Source organism: Notolepis coatsorum (assembly GCF_963971535.1).
Source record: "Notolepis coatsorum genome assembly, chromosome: 15".
Lineage (NCBI taxonomy): Eukaryota > Metazoa > Chordata > Actinopteri > Aulopiformes > Paralepididae > Notolepis > Notolepis coatsorum.
Genome location: NC_140179.1, coordinates 94,873,296 through 94,880,795, shown reverse-complemented (window position 1 = coordinate 94,880,795; position 7,500 = coordinate 94,873,296). Strand labels below are relative to the sequence as shown.

General features: G+C 51.0%; 1 protein-coding gene across 1 annotated transcript in view; it reads right to left on the bottom strand.

Annotated features, from left to right (window-relative positions):
- cacna1c (calcium channel, voltage-dependent, L type, alpha 1C subunit) overlaps positions 1-7,500 on the bottom strand; it is a gene marked incomplete at both ends in the record, with an annotated part of 188,360 nt that overhangs the window by 89,725 nt on the left and 91,135 nt on the right.

Sequence of the window (7,500 nt, the reverse complement as noted above, 5' to 3'; positions counted from 1 at the left end):
CAGCGTACAGTTCCACACTGATGTACAGTGACACCCAGCAGAGTTTCTAGTTACAGTAGTGACGCGTGAATCGATAGTCCTAACAGTGTTTTATTATTAAGAGTCAGATAGTCCGCACAGTGTTTATAGTCCTAACAGTGTTTATTAGTAAGAGTCAGATAGTCCTAACAGTGTTTATTATTAAGAGTCAGATAGTCCTAACAGTGTTTATTATTAAGAGTCCTAACAGTGTTTATTATTAATTAACGTCATAAACCACATATCCGTTGTAGAAGCCCTTCAATGACAGCGCTCTCATATTTTGCGAATGCATAAACTATATCTTAAATTATGGCTATGTGTCTAATATGGCTGTCGCTTATCAATGACTTCGCGACAGCCATATTAGACACATAGCCATAATTTAAGATATAGTTTATGCATTCGCAAATATGAGAGCTCTGTCATTGAAGTGGGTGGTGGCAGCGTTATAGATAGGAGGTGTACTGTATGTCAAATGTCGGTCATGTGGTGGAAGAGTTTAGCACAGTCACACAACAGAACACCAGTGTTTCTAGTAGATATGTTTATTAATATAAATAAACACCTCTGTCTGAACTGGTTCGACCACCAAATGATCCCAGCTCACTCTCTGCGCGTCTGCCGCGTCTCTCACTGGTTCGACCACCAAATGATCCCAGCTCACTCTCTGCGCGTCTGCCGCGTCTCTCACTGGTTCGACCACCAAATGATCCCAGCTCACTCTCTGCGCGTCTGCCGCGTCTCTCACTGGTTCGACCACCAAATGATCCCAGCTCACTCTCTGCGCGTTTGCCGCGTCTCTCAGCGGATAAGGGCGTGTGCTAGGGCGGTCACGTGGCCGTGTGGCCAATCAGAGAAACGCTGAACGAAAAGCTGAACACAAGTTGGTTGCCTTTAATATTCACGCGACCGGGCGGTGTGATGGTGCGGGGGTGTATTTGGATGAATGTGACACGTTGCGCGCGCAGCTACTACTAATTCTGTTGCTTTTCGGGACACTGCTCCCACGTGGGTATCTGAGGCTTGTCTACCCTATGCATTTATGAATCTATAAATTGAAAATGGGGGACCCTGATGTAGACAAGACAAACGTTGTTCTCTGGTCTGCATCCCCTTACCAGTTGTGTGTATTGGGCCGTGGTAAGTGTGCCCATTCTGCAATCTGTTAATAAAGTTTTCATTCATTCATTCATTTATCGCTTATGCGGGTGGACGGTCTGACGACGGGGCTGAGGACAGGTGTGCCGCAGTGGAGGTGCCGCAGTGCTTCACTAGTAATAGACTTTGGTCAGCAGCCGCCACTGGTGTGCCGTGCTTAGTGGAGCAGGTGGCATCGGTCCTTTGTCCTGACATGGTAGAGTGGTTTCCCGCCCGGTAGCCGACGCCAAGGGGCGAGTCGGCCGGGCAGGTGGCTGAGTAGGCTGAGTAGCTTATATACCGCCGCAGTACAGAATTTAGCAGCAACTAATAACATTTCTCAATTGGCTGCTATTCTGTCGAAAATGGTGTCGGGTGATGGGGTCTTATGACTAGCCGACGTCAAAACCATCGCGCAAGGTTTTGAGGTTATTCAGCTTTTGATCCAGCCGCAGGCAATAACCGCAGGGAGGGCTAGGATGCTGTTGGCTCTTGTTCACAGACATCTTTGGTTGGAGTGATCTCCCCTGGAGGAGGAGAGGAGGGTTCTCCTCCTCAGGGCTCCCCTCTCCGTGGATGGACTTTTTGGTCTGTCCATGGAGGCATGGGCGGTATTTGACCGGGGCCCCACGCCGCCCCACACCGCGCAGCCAGCGGCTGCGGCGAGAACCCCGACCGGCAGCCATGTGTTTCCCGCCTGGGATAACCTGGACACAAAGAGAACAGGTTATCACGGTGCCGCTGTATTAGATGGGCACGCCCTAAAAAAACGTTGCCATCTAGCTATGTCTAGCACGCTCTCCGGTCACTCCCCCCCGCTACACTACGGGATTCAAGGCTCTGATTTGTCCCCTCTGGCTGCGGGCCGCGTTCTTCCAGTGAGGCGCAAGCGGCCCCACATATCACTTCTCATGCCTGGTATGGAAACAGCACGGCACAGGACAAGAAGGTCCTACAGAGAGTGGTGCGCTCAGCCGAGCGTACCACGGGTATTGCACTACCTCCACTGCAGGTTCTATACAACAAGAGGTACGAATCCAGAGCCTGCAGAATAATGAAAGACCCTCACCACCCCAACAACAGCCTGTTCCACCTGCTGAGGTCAGGCAGACGCCTGCGAACCCCAGTTACTAGGACAGAGAGGCTTCGGCTCAGCTTCTTCCCCCAGGCCATCAGAGCCTTGAACACTGAACACTGAGTGCCACAGAACACTGAACTCTCCACACACAAGCACACATGAGCACACACACGACACGCACGCTGTACACGCTCGCACACTAGCAGCCACTTTAACATGAGCAAGCACACAATCATGCTGCACACGCCCACACTTATGGCCACAAAGGAAAAGTCACTTTAAAAATAGTATAACAACAGTAACAGTGTATTGCACTACCAAAGGACCTAGCATGTCCTCCATGCTCTGTAAATAACGTATGTACAAATACCGATATGCCCTACTATGTTACCTGTTTATTACACAATGTTGTTTTATTGGATTCTATTATATGTTGTACTACTGTATTGCACATCGTTGTGGGCAAGACCACTCGCATTTCATTGTATACTTGTATGCCGTGACAAATAAAACTCTTGACTTGACACCCAGCTCCTTGCTAGGCCTGGGTCTGTGTATGAGAATGCTGTGCTGTCAGGAGGCTCCCGCACCACACGTCCTGCGTCTGTATTTGGTGAGCCTGGTGTTGTATCTGACGACGGAGCAGGGTTCCCTGCATCTAAAAAATTTTGTCAGAGGGGGAACTTTAGGCCCAGGAGGTTGCAGCGTGGGTTCCCCCAGCCCGCCCTCGCCAGGCCGGGTATTACGTTAGTTCCTCCCCCGTCTGGACTTCCGATCCCGCGGTGGTCAGTCAGGCACACGTAATTTGGGTGGTAGTAATATCACTACAGGGACGGTGTGTAGGGACTCACCCTATCGGGCAGCGTGGGGACCACACACCATGCATGTCCAGCCGCAGAGCAGGCTGTCCCATACTGGACCTGTCCCATGGAAGGTTCAGAATGTTGACCGTCAACCACCTGTTAAGCGCTGTCAGAGTGGGAGACTGGTTCACCTCCATAGACCTGAAGGATGCATATTTCACATCCCAATCTTCCCTCCTAGGAAATATCTACGCTTCCTGTTTCAGGGCTTAGCATACGAGTACCAGAGGCTGCCGTTCGGCTACTTTCTGGCTCCTCGCATCTTCACCAAGTGCGTGGAGACCGCACTGGGGCCTCTGCGTCATCAGGGGATAAGAATTTTATTCTACCTAGACGACGTTCTGGTCATCAGCCGGTCAGAGGAGATCGCCAGGTCTCATACCAGGCAGGTGGTGGAATTCCTCACCAGCCTGGGTTTTGCTGTAAACTGGAATAAGAGTACTCCTCTTCCCAGTCAACAGGTGGAGTACTTGGGCTTAATTGTAAGCTCAAGGTCTATGTGGGCATCCCTCTCAGAGCGGCGGCGAGAGGATATTCTCGGGGCGCTCGGGAGGTTCCGTCCTGGCAGGACGGTTACGGCGCTGTCCGTGATGCGCCTGCTCGGTATTATGGCATCTGCTCAAGCTGTTGTCCCTCTTGGCCTCCTCTTCATGAGGAGGATACAGAGGTGGGTTTTTCAGTATGAAAATAGACCCTGTGAGAGTCAAGTGGAAGCAGCTGAAGGTTCCCATGTCAGTACTGGGGGACCTCGCCCTCTGGGGGGGGGGGGGGGCTGGGGCCCTCACCAGCGGGGTCCCCATGGGCAGCAGGCTGTCACACGTCACGGTCTTCACCAACGCCTCGCTCACAGGATGGGGGGGGGAACGTGTCGGACCGACGCAGTAGGGGGCAGCTGGCAAGGACCATGCTGCACGGTCTGCACTACATATCAATGTGTTGGAATTGAAAGCAGTGCTTCTAGTCCTCGGACAGCTCGGCCATCATGTGATGGGCGAGCATGTTCTGATCAGGACGGACAGCACGACGTCTGCGTCGTATAGCAACAGACAGGGAGGAGTACGCTCCCCCTGTCTCTACCGGGCGGCGGCCGATCCGGTCCGTGGCCGCCCGGGATTCTATACGGGTTCCCACCCATATATACATAGCTCAGCTGTTGGGGCGGGTACGTCAGGAGCGCAGGACTTTGATCCTGGTCGCGCCGGACCGGGGCACAGCTGTGTGGTTCCCGGCCCTGATTCAGCTCTTGGTGGCCCCGCTGTGGCCTGTTCCGTGGTCACCGCGGCTGCTGAAAGGGTGAATCTGGAGGGGATGCGTCTTAACTCTACTGTGGTTAACACCATCCAGAACGTGTGCGCTCCTCTGTTCTGCCACCCTCTCGTGGGACGTTTCCTGCTTGGCGCACGCCGTCTCAAGCCTGTGGAACGTGCTCTGTCTCCGAGTCGGGACCTCCAACTGTTCCTGGAAAGGCTGTTGGGGGCCCCGTTTGAGCCTCTTGAGCAGGCGCCATTGGATCGTCTGTCTTTAAGACCGCGTTCCTTTTGGCCATCACCTCCGCTAAATGCGTGGGTGAGCTGTGTGCTCTCTCGGTGTGGTCAGAGTGCCTGTCTATTCGGGCCGATAGCAGGCGACTCTGTGGCCTAATCCGGCCTTCGTGCCAAAGAATATCCGGAGCTCTTATCTCTCCAGGGATATTGTGCTTCAGGCGTTTCACCCTCCTCCTCACACTAGTGAGTTGGAGGCGAGCCTTCACCTGTTGTGTCCTGTCCGTGCGCTGAAGGTTTACCTTAGTCGCATGCAGGATCTCAGGGCTACCGATCAACTGTTGGGCATTGCCATCTGCTAAACTTTGGCTGGACAGGTTGCCCCCGCAGGCATCAGGGCACACTCCACTCGTGGAGTGGCGACCTCCGCTGCCCTGTTTAGGGGGGCCTCGGTGGAGGACATCTGTGCTGCGGCCTCCTGGTCCTTTTGTTAGGTTTTACCTCATGGACATGACTGGGGGCTCTGTCTCCCAGGCAGTCCTGAGGTCCGGGACCTCTCCTGCATCCCGCCATCAGGTGGGCTAACAGGTGTATGTGGGTGTGGACCGCAGAGTGCTGTGTCACACGTGGTCCCGCTTGCACTGTGCGTTCTAGGGTGACTGGTTCCCTTTTTCGCACACTGGTTGTAGTTGACTGTCTCCCCCCCTTCGTTAGGACGGGCGGGTGGACGGGACTCCCCTCCCCCCTGGCAGGGGCGTATGGGCCCTCAGGGGGTGCATTTGACGTGGCCACGCGTCCGCTCTGCCCCTTTTGATCTCATAATGGCAGAGCGAGACGCGATTGGCCAATATGAATATATAACAACGGTTATCCTTCGTTATATATGAGGTCCCTTGGATATTTTTCACGTATGGAATTCAAACTTGGAAGGGCGTGGACGTGACCACTCCCTGTGTCTTGTAGGCACGCACGGGAGTAGGCGTGGTCACGTGCAAGTGATGTGCATGTGCAATTTTTTCACGCGCACAGGTGCAGGAGATACATCTCATAATGGCAGAGCGAGACGCGATTGGCCAGTATGAATATATAACTGCCATACCAGTGTGTTACCCCTTCAGAAGCATTTATATAGACGTTTTAAGATAAATTAATATACCGTGATATATACAGTACTGTTACCGTCTATGCTTCAAATTATACCGTGATATACATTTTAGACCATACCGTCCAGCCTCAACACAACACACACACAATTATGTGGTTGTTTTGCTCTGATAATCGTCACATTGATTGATTGATTGATTGATTGATTGATTGATTGATTGATTGATTGATTGATTGATTGATTGATTGATTGAACACTTTATTAACAGATTGCAGAATGGGTACAATACAGTACAGCTCAATACACACAATTATTCATATAACTAGGGTTATAGGATAACCTTCGCTATTACTGTACTCTTTTATTACTAGGACATATTTCACATAGTACAGAGGTATTTTAAGGCGGCTGGGTGGCGCAGCGGACATTGCGCTCGTCACCAACGCTAGAGACACCGGGTTCTAATCCGGCTCTCTGCGTTGCCTCCGGCTTGGGCCGGCCGTCATACTAACTCAATTGGCAGAGTTAGCGGGTGGAAGTCGATGGGTGGTAATCTGGACGTTGTGGACAGCAACTCCTACAGGTCGGTTGGGGACGAATGCACAGCAGAGACAGGAAATGGCAGGGGTAGTGTGAGCCTCCCACACGTTACCCCTCGCCAATGAGAGTCCGCACTGGCAGGTGAAAAGATGTGACAGGCTGCCTCCTCGTGTATCGGAGGGGACACGTGATGCAAGGCTTCTATCCTCCCTACAACCGGCCAGTGGGTGGCATATGCGAGCAACGTTCAAGACAGGGGAGGGGAGAATTGGCACAGCGAAATTGGGATGGGAGGAAATAGAAAAGGAGAAAAGTGGATAAAATAAAAATAAAAATAAAAGAGGTATTTTAAGAACATCTGTTGTGCAAAACTGCTATATAAAAATGCAAAACCTTTTCTCAAGTTACTTCCATCTCTGAAAACACTTTTTTTCATGCAATACAATTAAATCAAGCTGCACAAAGTGAAAATTAAAACCACAGCAGGACAGGAGGTTTCTTTCCCTCAAACAACTCAAACACAATAAAACTCCAACATAACTTAACTTAACTTTAGTGTACATGTTTGACAACGTTTGCTACAGTACATTGTCTGTGGTTAAGCCTTGGGCTATCAATTCTCCAGTGTGGTCATCATCAGGGAGATATGAAGTCTGTAAACATTTGCTGCACAACTCCCACTCGTCGTTGATGAAATATGAAGAAAGCAACTAAACGCGTCCTCTGCAAACGTCGAGTGAATCGCCAAGTAACGTTAGCGGCAGGAAGAAACAAGCTGTCTCTGCATCTCAGACATCACATTACTCAGACACGGTCAAAGCACTGGATCCAAGATACGCATTACCTGCCCGGAGACACTTTAGCCAAATTGAAATGCCAAAACTCTACAGCAAGGTCCGTGAGCAAGTGGGGAAAGAACTCTGTAACAATTAAACACTATGCAACGACCACTGCAAACGTTGAGTGAACCGTCAAGTATAACGTTAGTGGCGGGAAGAAAAAAGCTGGTTACGTCATTGCTACATTAGAGCTGCTCTACCGGTCACAAGGTATAGTCAAAATCCATACCGTAGCGCAGATTCATACCGGTGTACTTTCTATACCGTTTATACCGTCCACCTTGTACTGTACTTTAGTATTGTATTGTATGTTCTACCTGTGTAGTTATTGTCAGTGTAAGAATGCATTCACTCACTCATCACTCACTCACTCACTCACTCACTCACTCACTCACTCACTCACTCACTCACTCACTCACTCACTCACTCACCATCT